Below are 21,659 nucleotides of genomic sequence, written 5' to 3'. Positions count from 1 at the left end.
TAATCATGTAATGTTATGTATTATCAGTCTATGTGATGGTGTCCTAGCTCCCTACTAGGTTGTAAATGCCAAGGTCCTTGTATTATCTAAGCTTTTTATATCTTCCAGGGTATAGCTCAATGCCCTTCACCATGTAAGTGCCGACTAAATTAATAAAAAAATCTTTAAAATGTATTTACACATTAGGAATGGGTTAACGTCATATATACTTAGGTTGAAAGCATTAAGCTATTGGTGCAGCTATTCGGGAAAGCAATTTGGGATTATGCAGCTGAAATGAGATGTCCATGTACTTCCATCCTAAGATATAACCTCTAGGAAATAAAAATAAAAAGAAAGTTCCCATATACACCCAAATATTTTTAGCACCACTTTTACGTGTAGTGAAGAACTAGAAACAAAACATATGCCTCTCCTCTGGGGACTGGCTAAACAAATTTTAGTACATTAATGTATGGGAATGTTAATGCACTCTAAATAATGGTTATTATGAAGAATAAACAGAAAAAAAAAGAAAAAAACCCAAAGAATAAGCAGAAACATAGGAAGAGTTCTTTGAACTGATGCAAAGAGAAGTAAAACCAGGAAAACAGTATTTAGTGGTTAACAATGAAAGGACAAAACCAAAACAGTTCTATGAAATTGTAATGACCAAGCTTTGTCCCAAAGAAAAGATCTCAGAATGTACCCCTTTTCTTTGCAGAGGTAGGAGACAGGATCATGTGTTCAGAATGTCACAGATAATAGACTTGGCAACCTTTGATGTTTTTGGGGGTGGATTTCTTGGAGAGGAAGGAACTTTCTATTTATCTGTGTATATGTTGTTCTCCATATCTCCCCCTCCTCAGAATGTAAGCTGGAAGTTAGGAAATCTGTCATTATCTCTGTGTGTCCAATCATTCAGTCAAGAAGCATTTATTAATTGCTTACTATGTGTGAAGCATTGTGCTAAGCACTGAGCACTCACTTTCTAAAATGTTTATGTAATTGAATTGATTGCTTTTTGGCAAAATCTTTGTTTTTCTAAGAAGTGTGAAATTGCCTTTCAAGGAAAATTTATTTCCTGTGACTGTTTTAGAGAAACAGATAATTTTAAAGTGTGAAATTTAAATATAGTTTTAATAGTTACTTCTTTGTTTATCCTTCTTTTTTAAGTCAGGTTATATAGAGACATACATTCTTGACTTTGGTCATGGGTTTAAAGTGTATTTTGGTTCATTCTTAAATACCTTGGTATCTATTTCTCTGTATTTAGGATAGCATAAATATAGTTTGAGGGGAGCTAGGTGGCACAGTGCATAGTGTTGCCTGTTTCTGCGAGCAGAAGGACCTGTTCAAATCCCACCTCAGACTCTTACTGTCTTTGTGACCCTGGGCAAGACACTTAACCTTGTTAAGTTCCTCATTTATAAAATGAGCTGGAGAAAGAAATGACAAACCATTCCAAGAACATCCCAAATGGGGGTCACCAAGAATCAGACACGACTGAAACGTCTCAACAACAAATACAGTTTGGAAAGACCAACCAGATGACTAACTTGGTAACATGACAGTCAGATTACTTCCCCTTCCCCTTATCTCCCAGCCTCTGAACCTTGGCTTCATCTCCAGCCTTTCTTTCCACATCTGGTCAGTCACCAAGTATTGAAGATTCTCATGTTATGATAGCATTTCTTGCAGTCATCCTTTCCTTTCTGTTGTCCTAGTTCAAATCCTTATCTTGCACCTTTGTTATTAGAATAGCTTCCTTCACTGGTCTCCACCACCATCAGTTTTCCTTTACCTCATTCCTCTTGCAAGCTGCTCTCAGACTAATCTTGCGATCATAGTATCAAATGCTGGAGGGGCTTTCTTAAAGGGCCTACTCATTCCTAATTCACGAGGAGGAAGAGCCACCACCAGGGGATTCTTTCCCTATTTGTATCCCCAGAATTTACCTCCTAAGTGCTTTTCTTTCTTTTTTCTTCCTTACTTCCTTTTATTCATTCCCCACTATAGCTTTTCTAAACTCAGTTTTTCTTTTTTGCCTATTCAGATCTCAGCCTTCCAGGTATTTGGATTGCCAAGTTGACATGTAGCCATGTGACCATGTAGCCATGAGAAGTTAAAATCTACCTGGGTCTCAGTTTCTTCATCTGTAAAATGAGGGGGCTTGGATTAGATGGACTTAGAAATTCCTTCCATTTCTGTTCCTTCTTTTCCAGATCTATGAACTGTATCCTTAAATTTGTGTAAAATGTTTTTTCAAACCGTAAAACACTTTCTAAATGTAAGCTATTAGTAGTAGTAACGGGGTGGGAGTTCTTGCCTCTTCTCCTGACAGCTTTGCCAGACCAAATCCATCAAGGTCTCTCTTTGCTAAATTTATGGCACTTAGTGGCTACATCACTTTTTTCCCCAATTAATAATGTTTTTTACTTTCTTGTAATTTAGGATCATAAGAATCTAGATTAGAGCTGAAATAGACCCTAGAGGACATCTGGTATATTCAGCTCTCTACATTTTACAGATGAAGAAATTAAGACCCACAGAGTTTTCATGACTTGCCTAAGGTCACACAGGAAGTGGCAGAGCTAGGATTTGAACTCATGCCCTTTGAGTCCAAATCCAGTGTTCTTTTTACTATACCATGCCACGTCTCTCTAATTTGACTTTTATTGTTATTAAACTCTTGCATTGTTTTTTTCACTTTATATGTCTTTATTTCCCCAAGTTATTTATATGTTCAGGGCAGCTAATGCAGTGGATGCAGTGGATGGAATGTTGGGTTTGGAGTCTGGAAGACCTTAGCTCAAATCTTGCCTTAGACACTAGCTTTGTGACCCTGGGCCAGTCACTTAACCAGGTTTGCCTCAGTTTTCCTCATCTGTAAAATGATCTGGAGAAGGAAAGGGCAAAACATTCCTGTATCTTCACCAAGAAAACTCCAAATGGGGTCACAAAGAGTTAAATATGACTGAAATGACTGAACAACAACAATTTATTTATTCAATGAATACAGGGAACATTCTTTTTATTTCCCCTTCCACTTAGTGTGTTTTATTACAGAAGGTGATTTATCATTTTGGGGGATTGGTTAAGGAATCAGAATGATAACTGTACTGGATGGAAATGAATTTTAAAAAACCAAAAATATATAAAGAGCCGGTTCTGTTGAAAATGTCAGGCAATTTGTTTTTTTTTTTTCCCCAATGGTTCCCCTCTTATCTATTTGCAAAATATTTGTTGTTCTTTGTGGATATTCCCTTTCGAAACCAGTGTTTTCCCCTCCCCTTGTGAATGATTAAATGCCAGCAGCATAACCAAAGTTCTAGGAAGAAACAATGGAGGGGAAAAACAGTTGGTAAGTGGGTCTGATCTCCAAAGTTAGAGGGAACTTTTGTTAGATTATTTTACGCATCTCTTAAATAAATTTGTATGATTAAAAAAAAAAGTGTAGAGTAAGTAGTATGATTTTTTTTTTTTTTTTGGCACTGGGGTCCAAGGGACTATATTTTTAAGTTAGGGCGGTAGGACAAACATAGGTATTCAACTTATGTATAATAGTTTGTTTTTACATGTGATATAAAGTTTGAATTTTTATGTTCTCTAACTTGGATCCTAGATTCTGATGGTTCCCTAAATGTCATTCTCTTAAAGGACACAAGTGATAAAGTGCAGGAGGAGGGGGAAGTGAAAGTTTTTATCTTCTGTATAAGTACTGTATAGTTTGGCATAGAATGTTGTCTTTCTCCCTCAGGTGAGAGCTTCCCTTGGGAAAAATGCTTTGTTGTTAGTATACTGGCTTCTTCATTTGCCCCTGGGCAATGTGCTTCCGGCTGATCAGCTTGAAAGATTGTTCTATGACTTGAGTTTTGGTGGGCTTGAGAGTAGGGAAGTCGGAATGATTATTTTATAAAGGGAGGGGGGTGTGTGTGTACAGCAGTAAGGTGGCATTGATAGGGAAAATGGTGACCATCAGAACATTACTTCAGATTAAAATAAACAAACAGATAAATGTGTGTATTTTTAATAGATATAATATATATGCATATATATACACATTTGTGTGTATATAGGTATATATTATACATATTGTATAGGTATATATTATGCAGTATACACAAACGTATATATGCATGCATATTTATATATTTGTGTATATAGATATATGCGCATATTATATAATGTGTTGTATATATTTATAATAGATGTATATAGTAAATAATGTATATACAATGTGTATATGTATATATGCATACATACACAACACATACATATATATATATTTCCCCCCTCCCCCTCTGCACCCCCACTCCCCACCAGGGATTTATTAAGCTTCTAAAATGTGCCAGGCACTAGTTGGTTTTTTTTTTTTTAAGTCAAAACATAGGCCTTGCTCTCAAAAAACTCAGTTTTAATGGAAAAGACAATATCAAAACAATTTTGCCCCAACAAGTCACATACAACATTAAGTGGAATTGATAAAGGTTTCTTGTAGATGAGAGTTTAGCTGGGACTTGAAGGAAGCCAGGGAAGCCAAATATGAGATGAGGAGCAAGAGAATTACAAGGTATAGGGAGACATGTTTGTTGACTGACTATGTAGTCCAAGTGACTATGTCATCATAGGGTGTATTTTCTGATCTCTTGATGGGATTTACTTTGGAAAGTAAAACAAAGCACACCTGGAACCACAACAAATTACAGTTTGAGCCTTTTCAAACTGGCTTTGCAAACTCCAGTCCATGGTTACCTTAGAGGTATACAGCTAATAAACAAAATACATGCATTTATTTTTACCTTCTCCATGGATTTTGTTGCTTGCCTTTAGGCAGTGACTGGAAACTGAATAATTTATTTGATGGATATTTTAAAGCACAATGCTGAATTTTTAAAAAAGTTAGTTGCATGGAGATGAAGCTAATTAAATTTTTGAGTACTTTGCCAAGGGGGTTCATGGGTGGTTTGATTTGTTAGTCTGATTTTAAAATTTCATATACTACTAATATGCAAATCTCTTAGGGAATTGAAATGTTGGGACTAAGTCACTCAGAGAATAACTAACCAAGGAAGCAGATTGCAAGTGCCTGCTAACCTAGATTTGAATCTTAAGACAGAATTTTTGCTGTTTAACTTTGTATGTATAAGCTCTTATATCTAACTTTTCTGACATTTCTATTCACCTCTTTAATTTCTTTTTTATTTATTTTGTGGTTAGATTTATCTAATTCTGAGAGAGCAAGGTTCAGATCCTCCACTAGTTTTGCTCTTGTAACTCATTTAACTTCTAAGAATTTGCATGCTATACCACTTGGTGCATATATGTTTAGTATCGATATTACTTCATTATTGTACCTTTTAACAAGATGTAGTTTCCTTCCTTATCTTTTAATTAGATCCATTTTTGCTTTTGCTTTGTCTGTGATAAGGATTACTACTCCTTCTTTTTTGACTTCAGCTGAAGCATAATATATTCTGCTCCAACCTTTTACCTTTACTCTGAGTGTATCTTTCTGCTTCAAATGTGTTTCTTGTAAACAACATATTGTAGGATTCTGGTTTTTAATCCACTCTGCTATTCACTTCTGTTTTATGGGAGAGTTCATCCCATTCACATTCACAGTTAAGATTACTGTTTATTTCCCTCCATCTTCTTTTCCCCTTTGTACTCTTTTTTTTTTCTCTTCTTTCACCCTATTCCTCCTCACCACTGTTTTGCTTCCGACCACTTTCTCCCTCAATCTGCCCTCCCTTTTATCAGCCACCCTTCCTTTTCTTTCCCCTTTCTTCCCCTGCTTCTGCACTCCCTTCTATCAGTACCACCCTTTCCCCCTTACCCTTTTACTTCCTTAAAGAGTAAGCTAAGTTCCTTTATACAAATGGGAGTGTATTTTATTCCCTCCCTGAACCAAATCTGATGAGAGTAAGGTTGAAACAATGCTCACTCCTCCTTTCTTTCCCTCTATTGTAATAGGTTTTTTGTGCCTCTTCATATGATGTAATTAACCCCATTCCACCTCCCCCTCCTTCTCCCCCTATTCTTTTATTCTGCCCCTTGAGTTTCTTGATATCATCACATCAAAGTCAATTTAATATCAATACCCTAATAGAGATACAGATCTCAAGAGTTAAAAGTATTATCCTCCCTCATAGAGATGTAAACCTTATTGAACAACATTTTTTTCCCCACTGTTTACCTCTTTATACAACTCTTGAGTCATGTATTTGAAGATCAGATTTTCTGTTCAGTTCTAGTCCTTTCTTCAGGAAACCTTGGAAGTCCCCTATTTCACTGAATGTCCATCTTTTCCCCTGACAGATAATGATCAGTTTTGCTGGGTAGTTGATTCTTGGTTGTAATCCAAGCTCCTTTATCTTTTGGAATATCATTCTAAGCCTTGTGATCCTTTAATGTTGAAGCTGCCAGGTCCTGTGCAATCCTGACTGTGATTCCATGATATTTAAATTGTTTCTTTCTGGCTGCTTGGAGTATTTTCTCCTTCACCTGATAATTCTGGAATTTGGCTACAATATTCCTTGGAGTTTTCCTTTCGGGGTCTCTTTCAGGAGTGATTGATGGATTCTTTCGTTGATGATTTTATCCTCTGATTCTATAATATAAGTTAGAGATGGTTAGAATTGTCGGTCCTTGTAATTGTAAACTCTTTGAGGGGAGGGACTATCTTTTGCCTCTTTTTTTTTATACCTAGCACTTAATATTATGCTTGGCACATAGTAGGTGCTTAATAAATATTTATTGATTGGGGAAAATTGATGAATGTAATCACCAAGTGGGATTTAAGGCAAGACTGAACACTGCTCTGGCCTGGAGTCTGGAAAACCTGAGGTAAAATCCAGCCTCAGACAATAGTTTTGTGACCCTGGGAAAGTCATATAACCTCTGCCTCAAGTTTCCTCACCTGTTAAATAGGTTTAATAATAGTACCTACCTCCTAAGGTTATTGTGAGTTTGGAGTAAGTTATGATTTGTAAGCTGTTTTGCATACCTAAAAGCACTATATAGGGAGTCCCAAAAGCCTTGGTGCGATTTTAAACTACCAAAGCTTTTAAACTGTTAAAGATTAACACTGCACTTAAAGGCTTTTGGGAAACCCTATAAACAATGCTAGCTATTATTAGTCAACAGTCAGTAAATATTTATTAAACAGCTAGTGCCAGTGGGGATATTTTGTTATTATTATACTGCACTATTAGGGCAGCTAGGTGCCACAATGAATAGCGTGCTAGGCTTAGAGTCAGGAAGACTCTTTTTCATAAGGTCAAATCTGGCCTCAGACACTAGCTCTGTGATCCTGGGCAAGTCACTTAATCCTGTTTTCCTCAGTTTCCTCAATCTGTAAAATGAGCTGGAGAAGGAAATGGCAAACTACTTAATTATCTCTTTGAAGAAAACCCCAAACGGGTATAGTAGAGTCAAGATGTGACTCAACATCAACAAATACATTGTTATCCAAGTAAAGTTAACAAACATTTATAAATGCTTCTTTTGTGTACTAGGGACTAGAGTTATAAGGATAAGGCAATTAGCAGTTCTGCCCTTAAGGATCTTTACATGATATTGATGGGGAGGGAGACAACTTGTACACAATGGAGCTTTTAGAAAATGTATAGATATATACTGAGTAACTTGCCTGGGATGGGAGGAATCAGGAAATGCATTTTGTAGGAAGTGGTGCCTGAGCTTGACATCTTAATTTGCAAAAGTGAGGAAGGAGAACAGCTAGGTGTGGGAGGGACAACCTGTGCAGGAGTATGCAAGAGGCAGATTGAATGGGAGCAGGGCTCTATGGCAATTAAGAAGTAAGAAGGTGTGAAATATACCCCTTCTCCCACAGCTTTACTGGATTTATTAACTAATAGTCATTGTATATATGATTCCACATGCTGAACTTTCTCTTTGAAACATGCTTTGGCAATTCAACCAGTAATATATTGGTAGAGGGAAGTCTCTGGTGTCTCTTTCACATTGGAGCAGTTTTACACTCACTCTGGGCTTGAGGGGTCGCGACTGCCAATTCAAATAAATTCACTTTCTTGGAATTTTTTAATTTGGTGGGCAACTGTTGCCCTACTTGTGTGCAGTAGAATTACCGTGACCTTTGTGTAACTGAGTTTGTGTTTTCCAGATAAGAATGGTATTCTTCTAGCATTAAGCTACCTTGTCCGGCAGGAGCTCTGCTTTTCTCAGACATTATCTCATTAGGCCTTGTAATGTTCCAGTGAATTAGAAAAGAATGAAATACCTCTCCATATTAACCCCATCTATTAAAGTGAAATTGAAATTTGAGGTTAGCCCAATGGGTTGGTTGGCCAGACACCCACTGAAGTGAGTTCAGAGTAAGTGGAATGAGTCACACCCAAGTTCACCTGCTCTGGCTTGCAACTTTCTCTTTTCTTCGAGGTGGCCAAAACCACATTGGACATTCTAGACCTGGGTCATTGATAGGAACCCGGATGGCTTAGGATTTCAGAAGCTTTGACGTGGGCCCGAGATTCAGCAGACCGTCCTTGACAACAGCTTAGCCCTCTGCAGACATACCCATCACCGTGACTCACATTTGTGTGGCCCATAAAGCATTACAAAAGCCCTGTCCACACACTAATCCTGGGAGGTAAATAGTGTGGCTAATATTCCTACTCGACAGATGAGGAAACAGGCTCGTAAAGGTTAATCCACTTTAGTCAGGGTCACATAGCTAGTAAGTTGTGGAACTAGGGGATTCATAGGAGCATGGGTTCTAGAGGCCCAGAAGAGGCCTTGAGGGTCATCTAGCCCAGTCTTCCCATTTAACAGAGCAGAAAACTGAGACCCGTAGAAATTGTGTATCTTGCTTATGATTATCTACAATAATTCTAAATATCTTATTGAGGTAAATATTGCTAGATGTAACCTGCAGAAACAAAAGCTCTTTTGGGTCCTCAGTAATTTTTTTAAGAGTATGAAGGGGGTTCTAAGACCAAAAAGTTTGAGTACCACTGATACACTTCATGGGTTTGCAAAGCACTTCATAAATATTATCTCATTTTATCCTTACAACAACCCTGGGAGGGAAGTTCTATTATTATCTCCATTTTTGTTGTTGTTGGTTTGTTGATTAGTTGTGCCCAACTCTTTGTGACTCCATTTGGAGTAGTCTTTTTAAAATTAAATTAAATTAAAATTTTAAAGATTTTATTATTATTATTATTATTATTATTATTTTTTGGTGTGGCAATTGGGGTTAAGTGACTTGCCCAGGGTCACACAGCTAGTAAGTGTCAAGGGTCTGAGGCTGGATTTGAACTCAGGTCCTCCTGAATCCAGGGCCAGTGCTCTATCCACTGCGCCATCTAGCTGCCCCTGGAGTAGTCTTGGCAAAGGTACTGCAGAGGTTTGCCATTTCCTTTTCCACCTCAGTTTATAGATAAGGAAACTGAGACAAGCAGGGTGAGGTGACTTGCCCAGGGTCACCCAGCTAGTAAATGTCTGAGGTGTATATTCCTTACTAGATTATAAATTTTATGAGGATAGAAAATGTGTCTTGTTCATTTTGATATCTCCCCCAGCACCTCTGCCTCGTACTCTGCTCCCAGTAAATGCTTGCATGCTGTTAAATTGAAATGAGTTCCCCATTGAGAGAAAATAGGAATAGTTGTAAAAGGTCCTGAAAGGAAGCTAAGACTTCTAATGGCACTTAGTGGGGCTTCTTTGAAGGCACAGGGTAGTGGCATTCTCAAACAAGCACTGAAGAGAGAGTAAGAAACCTGGGTTTGACTCCTGGCCCTGCTAGTGGCAGGTCTTTGATTTTAGTACAAAGAACAACTTTTAAACTTCAGACTTTTTCATCAGTAAAATGAAGGTATTGAACTGGTTACATTTTTGGTCCAGACCCATGAGCTCATCTGAGTGGGGACCTTCTATTGTAGAAATTCCCTCCATGGCTATAGATTGCCAAGAGTTGACCACTGGTGGGTAAATATGGGGCCCAACTTGAACCCTGAACCTCACATTCCAAATCTTCTGACTTTAAGTCTTAAAGAGTTGTCTTGGACAGTGAGAAATTGTCACTTACCCATAAGCACTCATGGCCAGTATATCTTAGCTCTTGAATCCAGAGCATCCTGCTTCCAAGCCCAACTCTTTATCCATTATACAATGGTGCCTCTCACTTGGATAATGATGATACCTGGTATGGCTCTTTATTTCATTTGATCATCATCAAATCCTTGTAAGGCATCACTTATTATCTGCATTTGACAAACGAGGAAACCAAGGCTTGCAGAAACAACTAACTAGCTTGTTCAGGTTACCCGGTGAGAAAGTGGTAGCTCTGGGACCGATTCCAAATGTGTTGCTCTTTCCACTGTGCCATGCTGCTGCTCTTGGCCTCTTCTTAGTCTGTGATTTTAAAGATGGTACCCAAGGGATCTGAAATGGCATTAATGATTCCAAATGGTTACCTCCTTCTGTTATACAACTCAGAACCCTGCTGGTTATTATAAAAATAGCCACAGCAGCTAACTCCTACAGTGATCTTGTTTTATCACCAGAAATTCTCAAATTAACTTATTTCTAATATGTTCACCATGTGAGCTTTTTATTTATTTAGAGAAATCTGTGTTATCTGGCATTTTGCCAAACAGAAAGTTTTTGGAAGCAGACATCCAAATCTTTTGTAATTACTTGGAGATGAGGACATCGTAGCATCTCTCTGGCAGATTTTGTGGAGTTTGGGGTTAGACTTTTTCTGTACTTCACTCATTTCTCTCTTGACTTAACTCTCTCCCCTGCCTGCTTTTTGTTTTTATTGATTGATTGATTGATTGATTGTGGGGCAGTGAGGGTTAAGTGACTTGCCCAGGGTCACACAGCTAGTAAGTGTTAAGTGTCTGAGGCCGGATTTGAACTCAGGTCCTCCTGAATCCAGGGCGGGGCTCTATCCACTGCCCCACCTAGCTGCACCGCCCCCCCCCCCCCTGCTTTTTTGATAGTACTTCTTCCTCCTTCTTTCAGTTTCCCTTTATGTGCTGTCTTTCCGGTAGGAATAAGTTCTTTGAGGGTGGATACTATTTTGTTTACTTACATTTGTGTTCCCAGCGTTTAGCATGGTGCCTGGTATATAGTAAGCACTTAATATGTGCTCTAGGTGGAAAACACTGGCAAAGGTCTTCCTAGAATGGTGTGCTCACATCAAAGAAGGCTTTGGGCTCTATGAGCAAAGCAGAATTGCAGTAACTCAAAAGAAATGTGAGATGCACAAATTTAGAGATATCTCCACTTTAGATGTTTAGATGGATTATTTGCGCCCAACCTGTGGGTAGAGCATTCTAAGCTTGTATTGGTCTGATCAGCCACAGTTGTACACACTGTTCCTAGGCCCCAATATAGTGATGTCGATTTGGTCCTCTGAGAATGGACAACAACCGACCAACCAGTCTATAAATCTGTAGAATTGTGGTGCTGGAGAAGTCCCTTGGAGAGCAAGGAAGTCAAATCAGTCAGTACTTAAATAACTTAATTCAGACTACTCATTGGAAGAATGAATACTACTGAAACTGAAGCTTAAATACTTTGGCCACACAATGAGAAGACAGAACTTGATGGAAAAGACTCCGATGTTGGGAAAGACTGAAGGCAAAAGGAGAAGGGGCCATCAGAGGATGAGATGGATGGATAGCTATGTGGAAGCAACAAATAGGAGCTTGGACAGACCTCTGGAGATAGTAGGGAACAGAAGGGCCTGGCGTCCTATGGTCCATGGGATCATGAAGAATCAGACACAACTGAATGACTTAACAACAACAAAATTATCTAGAGCAGAAATTATTTTATCCAATTTATGTATATTCATTATTGTTCCTGCAGATAATCTTTCCTCCATTCCACCATGGCCCTAGCTCTAAATTGAAAGTCTTAGGGGGGCAGCTAGGTGGTGCAATGGATAAAGCACCAGCCCTGGATTTCAGGAGGACCTGAGTTCAAGTCTGACCTCAGACACTTGACACTTACTAGCTGTGTGACCCTGGGCAAGTCACTTAACCCCCATTACACCGCAAAAATAAAATAAAATAAAAAATAGAAAAGAAGGCAAGTAATTCAATATGTTACACTTGTGTAATCATGCAAAACGTTTCCACATTAGATTGTAAAATAACAGACAAAAAAAAAACCCTCAAGAAAAATAAAGTAAAAAAAAATATAAAAAAAAAAGTCTTAGGAACCAAATATAGGGTAGAGCAGATGTCACTAGCAGGGATATGAATGGACTTTTAGCTAATGGGAATTTTGGTGAACAGGTACTCCTATTCCCTGGTATGTCAAATAACAATTCTTTTATGTGTTTATCTTGTCTTAGTGCTGAACATATTTCTTCTCCCTATTTGTTTGTATTCCCTATTTAAATCCATTATGCTTTCCTCATTGCCAACTTTCTTTGTATTCATGTGTATACTCTGGAGCTTCAGCATTAGGAATCATAGCAAAGCACCAGAGCTCTCAATAGGTTGGCACTGTTACCCCACAGAGCATCCCCTTTAGAATGCTTTAGAGTAAAAAGACCCTGACATTTTGGGGCTTTTAATGTTTTTCTTACCTATTCCAATGGATCTGTGTTCTTATCAACATGGTTATTTCCTTCAATGATGCCAATCTCAACTCATCTATGTTACCCATCCTGTTGAACCGTGGTCCATGTTTTCTTATAAATTTATCACAGAGTCTTATTTTTGTCTTGACATGGGGAAGATACCATTGGAGCATATGGGCCAACATTTACACTTGCCATGTGAGCATTCCATCATCTTTTTCATGCATACCTTTCCCTTACTTATATTGTTCTGTATAATTCCTTGTTTGTAGTATGTTGCAGTCTCCTCACATCCGTCTTCCATCTCTTCATGGCCCTTTGTGTGAAATTTCATTTCTTCTCTGTTGCCATACTGCTATGACTGAAAGTGCTATAGAATATACCACTCAGGTATTAATGGCCCTGTGAGCTCATTGGTGGAGAGACTCCATCCAGAGGAGTAGGCTTTAATCCGTGTCTACTCATCCTGTACAATTCTTGTCCATATTCCCATAAAACTTTGTCATGAGGCCCACCCAGTGGTTTGAGAATATCTTTATTTATTTATTCTTGATATTGGAAGGATATTGGTGGAGTACAAGGATTGTCTTATTGGTTGTACCTTGTTCTTTCCACATTCTTGTGTGCAGCAATCTATACAATGTATTTAAACCAATCCACTAAATTTTGTGAACATAAATGACTGATACCAGTGGTGTCAAACTCAAATAGAAATGGATCCCTGCTGGTACATATTGATTTAGAAAACCACAGATTAACATTATTTATGTTGTATTATATTTTTACTTATTTAGTCAAACATCTCAATTACATTTTAATTTTCTTCCCCTTTACTGGGGAGTTTTGTGGAGTTTGACATCTGAATTACACTGTCAAAAAAGAATAGATTTCCAAGTAACTGATTCTCCAAAATGGGTAATATTAAGTAGTCATCATTCTGAGAATGTAATATGGAAAGATTCTTGTTTTTTATTTGAAGTTACTAAGGGAGACTCATGTAGACTTAAAGAAATGTTATCTTTTTGAGTCTTCCAAGTGGTATGCTAACAGACTTTGGTTTGTAATAGAGACTTCTTAATATGTTCTTTTGTGTTTTCTTGCTGTTCTCTGGGAATTTTTGAATAGGTATGGAAATGATGGTAACCATAGTAGTAAGTAGGGAAGGGGAATGACTCTCCTGGAGTGAGTTTTAATGTCTGCCCCAGGGCTACAAGAAACATTGTTTCTTGGGACATTTGGTCATCACATATTGCAGTAGTTATAGTAAGTATCTGCAAGAAGACCACCATGAAAGTAATTGCAGTTTAGGCACCAACATCTGTTGTTGAGGAAAGATTTAATCCTGACTTATTTAAACAAGCTATTGAAAATAAAATGGGCAATAGACAACAGGAGCAATATCTACACGAACTATAATAATTTTATCTAGATATGAAATCAGTATAATTGCTATGACGATAAGACCAGAAGATTCTGGGAGGCTCTTTAGCAGACATTTGACTGACTTGTCTCAGAGGGTGAGAGATGAATGTCATAGACAACACTGGATTAGAATATAAATTCCTTTGTAAAATATTGTGAAGAATAATAGATGATCATGGGCAGTATTGTCTCATAATGCAGAGAGAAGCAGTGAAGGCTAAAACCAGTCTAAATGAAGTTTGGCAGGACAGTCAACTGAGCAAAGCATTAAAGGATGAAAAAGAGAAAGAGGACTCCCAAAAGAAGAAAAATGGGAAATGTTTGTAAAAACTATTACAACAGCTTTTTCCCCCTCCATCAAGAATAGTGGAGCTACTACAAAAATATATTTTATTCAACAGGGAAATAGGAGGGAAAGGGCAATTAAAGGGAGGATAGATTACAGGAGGGATTAGTTCTAAGGAAAACAAACTCTAAGGACATACTGTACAAAAATATTTATAGCTCTTTTTAAGGTGGCAAAGACTTAGAACCCGAGGGGGTTTCCATCAATTGGGGAATGCTGAACAAGTTATGGTATATAAATATGTTGGAATAATATTGTTTTGTAAGTTGAAAATCAAGGGGGTTAAATGTCAACTCTTGGATCTTGGTTGCATTAAGAGGGACATGTTGTTGTTTTTCAGTTGTGTTGTACTCTCCGTGACCCCATTTTGTGGGGTTTTCTTGACAAAGATACTGGAGTGGTTTGCTCTTTCCTTCTCCAGCTCATTTTACAGATGAGAAAGCTGAGGAAAACGGGGTTAAGCCAATTGCTAAGGTTCACATGGCCAGTAAGTGTCTGAAGTCAGATTAGAACTCAGGAAAATGATCTTTACTTGATATTTTATCTACTGCACCATCTAGTTGTCCAAGAGGGACATAACTTTTAGGAATAAGGAAGTGCTAGTCCCTCTGTTCTCTACCTACCCTTGGGAGACCTCATCTGAAGTATTAAATTCAGTTCTATGAGTCAAGATTTAAGAAGGATATTGATAAACTTTTTGGAGTTTTCAGAGGAGGATAGAGGCTAGGATGGTTGAAGGGCCTTTGGTCCATGACCTGAGGTTATCAGTTGAAGGAATTAGGCATTGTTTAGCCTAGAGAAGAGAAGACTGAACCATCTTCAAGTATTTGAAGGGCTGTCTTGTTGGGGAGGGACTAGGCCTGATTCGCTTAGCCCAAGGGTCTGAACCAGCAGTAATGGGCCAAAATTACAAAGGGGCAAATTGTTGACTTGATATCAGGTCTTAGCATAAATGCTCTCTAAGAGTTTAAAAGGCTTCCTTGAGGGGTATTGGGTTTCCCTTTCTTTGGAGGTCTTTAAGTACTACCTGGACCACCACTTATATTAGGTTTGTTATAGTGAGTATTCTTTCCATAATTGGGGATGAATTAGATGGCCCCTGAATTCTCTGTTAATTTTTGAATTCTGCGATTCTCTAAAATTGAGAGAGCAATGGAAAGGTGCATGGTGGACATGAATGGGCAGCAACATATAAATTAACAGTGATCTCTGAGCAGGAACAGGAGTGAAGGATATCACCAAGAAAATATATGGTAGAAAGAGAAGATAGGTTGGTCATGTGAGCTCCTAAAGAGTCAGAGTGAAGGATGACAAGTGGACAGTATATTCCTCTGGTATCCTCATGATACTCAGGACATTGGAAGGAACTTTGGAGTGAACTTTTTGGATAACATGGATGAGAGTCTCACAGAATGAGTAGGCATGGATGGTTTTGATCTAGATGGTTGGAGAGTGTTAAGGGCTAAAATTCTAGCTAGTCTGTCTAAAATATTTAATGAGTGGTCGCCAATAAATTATAAGCTTTAGCAAGAGTTAGACTTTTAAGCATTTATTAAGGAGAATAAGAATTTGGTAAAGAGAGAGAAAGGCCTAGATTCCTATCTATTAAAGGGAGAGCACATTTCTAGCTCTGCTCTCCACCAGAGTCCAAAGGAAAGAGCCCGAGACCAGTCTCTTCCTTCCTCCTCCCACTAGTCCGCGTCACTTCCTGATGCCAAAGAAAAGACTCCTGGTCTTGCCCTCAAAGACCTTCGCTTCATGGGTGGAACTCTTCTACAGTAAGTATCCAGCAGGTGGCGTTATTCCAATCGTTACAAGAGAACTCCCAAATTAATGAAGTCACAGATCTATTGAATTATTTCAGTAATAATGTGCAAAGGTGTATTCCAGGTGCTAGGAGAGATATAAGGAAGAATAAAAATTCCCTTCTTTTAAAGAGTCTAGTAGGCGAAATAGAGATGTAAACAAAAAATTATAGTTATTAGAAGCAGGGAGCACCAGAAGGGCAGTATGATATAGTTAAAAAGAACCTTGGCAGGATCATTCAGAATATCTGGGTTGTAACCTCAGTTTGGACATATCACTTAATCACTGGGCATCAGTTTCCTTATCTATAATGGAATTTAAAATTCTAGCTAGTCTGTCTAAAATATCCAATGAGTGGTCGCCAATAAATTATAAGCTTTAGCAAGAGTTAGACTTTTAAGCGTTTATTAAGGAGAATAAGAATTTGGTAAAGAGAGAGAGAAAGGCCTAGATTCCTATCTATTAAAGGGAGAGCACATTTCTAGCTCTGCTCTCCACCAGAGTCCAAAGGCTAGAGAGTGAGACTGAGCGCCAGTCTCTTTCTTCTTCCTCCCACTAGCCCACGTCACTTCCTGACACCAAAGAAAAGACTCCTGGTCTTGCCCTCAAAGACCTTCGCTTCATGGGCGGAACTCTTCTACAGTGAGTCTCCAGCAGGTGGCGTTATTCCAATCGTTACAATAAAATGGGATAATACAGGAAATATGAATGTGAGCTATTATAAGAACAGTGTGAGCACAGGTAGTGTTAGAGGACACTCCTGACTTGTATTTTCTACATCAAAATTGAATGTAGGTCTTTAACCCTATGGCTATTGAAGCTTCAGTTTAATTCAACAGCTACCTACTCGTGTTGTGGTAGGCAATTAATACTAGGTACATTTCATGTAACTATAATTTTTTTTCCCATTTGGACCAATGCTCCTTTAAATTAAACAGTTTTGGTGACCTAATATTGGGTTTCTATTGTTTGTGTACCGTGAGTTTTGATTGGTATGACCTTAATTCAAGTCCCAGAATAGACTGATTTCAAATTTAAAGTAACATTTATTTTAATCTACTCTGGAAACAGATTAAATGGAAGCTATCCAGATGCATTATTCCAGTTCATGGTGCATTCTTTCTTGGTTATTATCAATTCTGAGTAGCATTGCTGGGTTTTCAATGCTACCCTGGTTTTGAATAATGGGTCGACTGTGCATTTCTCTTGGAAGTGCCATTTGGTCTAGCAATCTCTGAATGTGTGGGTTAATGGCTTGGCAGCTGATGGTCTGCAAATTCCAGAGCACTGATGACGCTAGCTTGGTAGGTGGCTTGTAATTTCAGGGTGGTAACTGAGAGATAGACAAGTTATATTTAAATGTTATACTACAGAAAACCATTTTAAGATGTTATATGATACTTGAACTGCACTTTTGGATGTTAAGAGTTTTCTGAAATGGCATTTTTTCATATTTGAAATGGTGTTCTCAAAAGACCAAAAAACAGATGTCTTATGGTGGGATGGAAAGATTTAAAGATCAGAAAAGGAAAAAGATCAAGGAAATGGCAAAAAAAAAAAAAAAGAACAAGCTGAAAAACTAACAAAGTTAAAGATCTAAGTCTAGGTGTTATGAGTGACCCCTGATGCTTTAGGAAAAGCTAAGTTTATTTAATAGGAGTTTTAGGGACTTTGATTCTTGTTAATTTTTTATCCGGCCCCCCCCCCTTTTTTTTTTTAGTTCTGGCATAAATGGATTGAAAGTATGTGAAATCTTTTCTTGCATTGTTAACATACAGAACCTTACCAGAGCGACTTTAGCTCCTTTCTAAGAGACAAAGTCTCTTATTTGAATATGAAATCACAAGACCCAAGTTTTATCTTAGATGCTACAGCATATAGTCAGGATTGAGAAACTGAGTGATGTACAGACTTGAGAAGGGCTATCTAGTACAGTGAATGTAAAAACAACTGGACACAATGTGTGCGAATTACTTAAATGCTTACATTTGCCAACATCATAAAACAGTGTGAGCTTAATCTGTGGGTGCCAGGGTAAAAACACATTTTCCTTGCCCTAGGATTGGAAGAAGCATCCTCAGAACTGGTGAATTGGCAGCCAGCTTTGAAGTTTCTGTGCATTCCTCAGGGACTGATGTAGAGATACAGGCAGTCAGTCAGTTGGAAGAAACCTAATTTGTTCCCTGGTCTAGTCTCTTCATTTTACAGATGAACAAGTTGAGGCAGTGGAGTAAAGTGTTTGCCCATGTGTACCACACTTGGTCAGTGTCATGAGTCAGGACTATTTTCTGATTCTTCAGACTTGTTCTCTGGTGTGTTTCCTAACTCACCAAGTCATGAGGCCTGTCCCAGTGGCTCAGGAAGCATGAATGACCCCCCCCCCCCCAAAAGAGCACCTACTCAGCTTTCCAGTCTGAGTTCCCTCTTCTCACCAACTATGTAGAGTCATGGGTTTAATTCAAGCCAACCAGCTCTCTAACTCATTGGGTTGAGAACAATTTCTGCTCTTTTTTCCTCACTTATTTTACTAATACCAGGGTGGGGACCCATGATTATGTAAGGATATTGTTTCTAAGCAGTGAACTCTGACAGCAGCATTCAGTAAAATTTTCCCTGCTACTCCTGTGGCAATAAGAAACACAGCCCCTTTGAGAGTAGAACCCCTCACCCTTGATGAAATCATCTGTTTTTAGCCTACAGTATTTAATTAAAAATAATTCACACCTTTTTGCTGACCTCACCAGGTATAGGGCCTATTGTTACTAATGGAGGGGGAGGGGGAGGAGAGAAGAAAGGTAAATATACCACTTCCTCAAAATCATCCATGCAGAAGAAATTTGTGTGTATAGATATAGATATAGATAGATAGTTTTGGGGTTTTTTTCCCCCATGCTCTCCCACCTCTGAGATTAGAGGTTAGAGCTGAAAGAGAGGGACTTCAGAGGCCAACTAGGCCAACCCCTTCCTTTTACAGAAGATGGATTGAGGTCTAGACAAGTGAAGTGACTTACCTGATGTCTTGATCTCTACAATTTCTCTGATGGTCTCTTTCCTTTCTTCTACTGTGAAGCTGACACCAGAAACTCCTTTTCCTCAGGAATTTTCTGTTTTGACTTCTTTTCCTTTGGCTTTTTCTTATTCTCCAAGTCCATAAACAGTCTCTTTTTCTGGCTTCATTTGCCTCAACTGGGATCCCATGGTTAGTCTTTGCAGTGATTCCATCAAGCTGGTTCTGCTCATTTGTAGACCCTGACTGCTTAACCTTATAGTTTGTTTTCTTTGTTTTGAAGTCTTCAACAAACAAAGAAACAAACAACCCCCCCCCCCCAAAAAAAAAAACACCACACACCATAAAACAAAACAAAAACCAGTGCCAATTGGGTCTGCTAAGAAGTTCATGGGACCTACTTACTGTCTGTCTGGATCTTCATTGCTGCTGGGTTTTCTTTTAATTAACTTCTTGTTAATTCCTTATCAGATTCTCCTTGTTAATTCCTTATCAGAACCACAGTTGTTCCATGTCCTCTCTACTATCTACAAGCTCTTAACACTGTCATGCCCTTTAGTTAGATGACTTTACTTTAAAAAAAAATCATTTTAAAATTATACTTTAACATTATTTAAAAAAATTTTTGAGTTCCAAATTCCTTCCCTCGAGCCCCTCCTCCAACTGTTGAGAAGTCAGGCAATATGATATCAATTATACACGTGAAGCTATGCAAAACATTTCCATATTAGCCATGTTGCAAAAAAAGCAAGAGATATAAAGAAAGTGAAAAAAATGTGCTTCAATCTATGCTCAGGGTTTCATCAGCTCTCACTTTCTCTGGAGGTGCATAGCATTTTTCATCATGAGTCCTTTGGAATTGTCTTGGATCATTGTATTGATTAGAGTAGCCAAATTTTTCATAGTTGATCATTGTTAAAATATTGCTATTACTGTGTACAATGTTTTTTCTGGTTCTGCCCAGTTCACTTTATATCAGTTCATATAAGTCTTCCCAGGTTTTCCCCAAAACATCCCTCTTGTCATTTTTTTATAGCACAGTAGTATTCCATCACAATCATATACCATAACTTGTTCAGCTATTCAGTAGCTGATGGACATCTCCATAATTTTCGATTCTTTGCCACCACAAAAAGAGCAGCTATATATATTTTTGTATGTATATGGATAATCCTGCTTTTTTACTTTGCTGAGGAAATCAGAACCATCCTTCTTGAACTCATAGTTCCCTTCTTTATCTTAAAAAATTCCCCAGCCCAAAACAAACAAATAAATAAAACTTCAATAGCTTCCTCCACCACACCAAAATCCTTTCTTCATCCTTGAACTACTGTTGCCTGTTAGGTTCTCCAAGACTTCCCTGTTCACTCACTCCTTATTATCTTCATGTAATCTGGCCTCTTAGTCAACTGTAACTGCATTCTGAAAAAGGTCACTAGTGACCTCCAAATTCAATGACCTTCTTTTCTATTCTTAAATATTTCTTGCTGTAGTATTTGACACTTTCGACCAGTCCTGCCTTTTTTGTAAGTTGGCTTGCAAAAATGGCTGCTTCCACAGTATTGCATTGTCCTATTTCTCTGATGATTCTTCCTCCTGAAGGAACTTTCCCCCAGAGTAATCTAATCTGTTGGGACCTCATTCCATATTAACTCTCTCTCTTCCTGTTAGCTTCTATTCTTGCTCCTCTTCCCTTAACTGTACACAGTATAGAGCTTGTCCAGACCTCCCCTATAGTGCCAGACTTATCTGTGCTTATGTTCTGGACTTTTCTGCTTCTCCTTTGCAACTCACATAAAATGAATCAGCAAGTTCTGTCCTTTTTTCCTTTTGAAGTGTTGGTTCTGTCCCTTCTGTTCTCATCATTCTCGCCCTCTTCATCCAATACCTGCTTGATTTTACAGGGTAGAATGGAGCTGAGAGTGGAGTCCAAACCTCTCATTTTACAGATAATAATAACTGACCTTTATGTAATATTATGAAGTTTATAAAGTGATTTACATACATTATTTACATACATACAATCTTGTAAAGTAGGTATTACAGGTTTTATTACATCACTCACTTTCCTAATGAGAAAACCATGACTTGGGAAGGTTAAGTAAATTGCTCAGGGTCGCATAGTAAGTGTCTTTTATTACCTTCTCCTACTGTACTGGTGAGAAAACTGGTTTGGAAAGTTAAGTAAATTGCTTGTGGTTCCATGGTATCAGGGTTGGGATTTGAACTCATGGCTTTCTGACTTCAGGTTCAGCACTGTATCCCTTCCAACATGATGGAAGTAAGGCAGAAAAGAAAAGTGAAGTAATTTGCTCAGGGGTGTACAACTAATTAGTAGTTGAACCTAGACCAATATCAGATTTCTTGATTCTGTCTAGTCTTGTCTGAATTATTGTAATAGCCTTTGAAGTCTTTGTTTTACCCCTTAAATGCTGTGTCTTTGAGGAAGCTTTGGAAGATCTGTCTTCTGAAGGAAAAAAAAGAAAAAAACCACAACAAACCAGAACAAT

At 38.2% G+C, this 21,659-nt stretch overlaps 1 protein-coding gene across 8 annotated transcripts in view; it reads left to right on the top strand.

Moving 5' to 3' along the window:
- Nucleotides 1-21,659, top strand: part of MYO1B (myosin IB) — a 228,775-nt gene that overhangs the window by 23,443 nt on the left and 183,673 nt on the right. For 2 of the 8 annotated variants that reach the window (XM_043994430.1, XM_043994424.1), the window contains exon 1: nucleotides 3,303-3,343. The exons of the other annotated variants lie outside the window; for them this stretch is intronic. The gene's annotated coding sequence lies outside the window, so the exon portion shown is untranslated. Of the gene's footprint in view, nucleotides 1-3,302; nucleotides 3,344-21,659 lie in introns of those variants that run through there. 8 annotated transcript variants of the gene reach the window in all.

Source organism: Dromiciops gliroides, chromosome 3 (assembly GCF_019393635.1).
Source record: "Dromiciops gliroides isolate mDroGli1 chromosome 3, mDroGli1.pri, whole genome shotgun sequence".
Classification (NCBI taxonomy): Eukaryota; Metazoa; Chordata; class Mammalia; order Microbiotheria; family Microbiotheriidae; genus Dromiciops; species Dromiciops gliroides.
The sequence above is the reverse complement of the archived record's forward strand: the minus strand, read 5'-3'. Positions and strand labels throughout refer to the sequence as shown.